This window comes from Salvia hispanica, chromosome 3 (assembly GCF_029641045.1).
Source record: "Salvia hispanica isolate PSC_SH4W2 chromosome 3, Shi_PSC_v1, whole genome shotgun sequence".
Classification (NCBI taxonomy): Eukaryota; Viridiplantae; Streptophyta; class Magnoliopsida; order Lamiales; family Lamiaceae; genus Salvia; species Salvia hispanica.
The window spans coordinates 36,709,191-36,711,563 of NC_142694.1; the positions used below are offsets into that span (position 1 = coordinate 36,709,191).

The 2,373-nt window shown below is 34.3% G+C and overlaps 1 long non-coding RNA gene across 1 annotated transcript; it reads left to right on the top strand.

Annotated features, from left to right (window-relative positions):
- The first annotated feature begins 756 nt into the window (after window positions 1–756).
- On the top strand, window positions 757–2,101 carry LOC125209014 (uncharacterized). Its single transcript, XR_007174283.2, has 2 exons — window positions 757–896; window positions 1,804–2,101. It is a non-coding gene; the product is annotated as an uncharacterized LOC125209014 (long non-coding RNA).
- The last annotated feature ends 272 nt before the right edge of the window (window positions 2,102–2,373 follow it).

A 2,373-nucleotide genomic window follows, 5' to 3' on the forward strand; every position in this document is an offset into this window, starting at 1 on the left:
TAACATGTCATTAGTCAGCCTCTCTTTTTGTGGTTGTCATGCTATAACTGCCCTAGATCTTAGTTGCCCTTATATCGAACGTATTATACTAGATGTGTGTGATGATCTCGAGCCATCAAGATTCTTTTCAGCAAGTGCTCATCTAACCAATTCGTAATAATTGTAGGTTCATCTTGTGTCAAACTATTATGTTTCAGGTTGGGTCAATACGGTATATTGTACCAAAAAATATAATTAAAACTGAAAAATAAACCAAAATTAATGTAATTTCAACACAGTGAAATAAACATTGTTCACATTTCCATAATCAAAATCCAACACAACAAAAACCAAAAAAAAATACCATAATCAAGTCGAGTCCGAACAAAATACATTACAATAATTGTGACAAACTAAAAAGGAAAATGTGTCATTTAAGTGGGACGGTGGTTTGACCTGGGTACTTGTTAAACCGTACTCATTTTGAAAAAATAATTATAAATAGTTAAAGTGGAAAAAGAGTATTCTTCTCTACATTATTCTCTCTCTTACTTTACTCTATCTGCACTCTAAGGGTGTGTTTGGATTACCTTATAAGATCAGTTAGGAAATGTTAAATGGAGTTATCAGGTGTTTGGTTTGCCATTTTTCGTTGTTGACAGGCCCAAGTTAAAAGGGGCGGCCCGCCTAATAAGCTCTGATAATGCCATTTACACTAACTTTCAAAAATTGTCAGATACATATCAGTATTGCTCATTTAAAAAAAGTGTTCCATGTGCATTTACCTAAATAGCCCTCCATTTTGCCCTTAACTCCATTAAACAGACGAACACAACAAGGAAGAGATTCTGCTTCATCTCCTTAGGTCGACAGATTCATTCAAGAGTCGACGGAAATTTTAAGGGAAGGTCGATGAGGTTAGTTTGGTTTTTCAATTCGAAGTTAAATCCCTCATTTTTTTTGCCCTAATAATCTGAGAGAGAACAATCCACATTTCTCTCGAGTGGGTAATGGATATGGTTCTAGGTTTTGGGTTAATTGTTGATTTTTGACCCTCTGTAGGAGTTTTAGGAGTTGTGGAACAAATTCAAGATGGAATTTTGACTTGTGGAAACCATAATATTTGGGATGTGAATTAGTTTTGAATTTGAGGCTTTTTTTGGGCATTTTTTAGAACTATGAACATATCAATTTTTCTATGTTGCTTTAGCTGCTTCAAGAGTTTAAAATTTTTGGTTTATATATATATCTATGGATCATGGGATAAGTTGTATTTTCTTTTGGAACCAAGCTAAATACATATATTACGAAAAACTTTATATGTCATGGGATATGTTATATTTTCTTTCACACTGTATACATAGTTTCTTGTTTCATTGTCACCATAGATCTGGATTTTAAGCTTATTTATTCAGCAGCTGTATGTGCTATTAATAGTTGGGATTAATGTATCCATCAGGATTATTTATCTTTCTTAATTGAAAGATCCAAGTTCATAGAAATGTGGGATATGATTTTTTGTTTTAAATGATGTGCTCAGGCTTATAGAGAGTTTCCTTCCCTTATTTTCTTTGAGAACTAAGCTAAACCTTTGTATGTCATTGAATACGACCATGCAAATTTCAGCACTAGCAAATCTTATTTTGGATACCTTAATTCATGTAATTGGCCCCTGTGGTAGTTGGAAGGTTCTAAGGTGTTGGTTAATTTTATGTTATGGACCTTCCCCGTGAGTTTATTGACAAAGTTGTAGTGTGCAGTCAGGAGATCAATCTCCTACTTTGTGAAACATGATTTGAGAAATTGTTGGCCCAATTTTTATAGCAAAGGAGCTCGAAATGTTTGGATGCATTTAGCCGGAGGCTACTTACCAGCGCCGGGGAGTTTGCCATTCGACCTGGTTTTTTTTTCCACGGCCACTGAAATCGAAAGGGAACAGAAGAAGGAGGTGCAAGATTATGAACTGCGAGAATGGACATGTGGTGTATATGTGCTAGGGTTTGCCGAGGACAGAAATGGAAATACAAAAATTTATTAAGGATAGAAATGGAAAGATGTATTAAACTCATGGTGCATTAATGCCAAACCAAACACTAGAAACGGTAACTGACTTTCCTAACAATCGAACCAAACACTTGATTATAAAAAGCTGAAGTCTGAAAAGGGAATTACAAATGTGGGATTTCTCTTTTTTAGAGAAATGGTAAATGGTGAACCAAACACACCCTAACTATTTATTACTCCCTCCGTTCCGCAGTAATAGAGACATTTCATTTTGCGCACTCATTTTGAAAAAATAATTATAAATAGTTAAAGTGGAGAAAAAGTAAAATAAAAGAGATAATATTGTAGATAAGATTCTTCTCTACTTTATTCTCTCTCATACTTTACTCT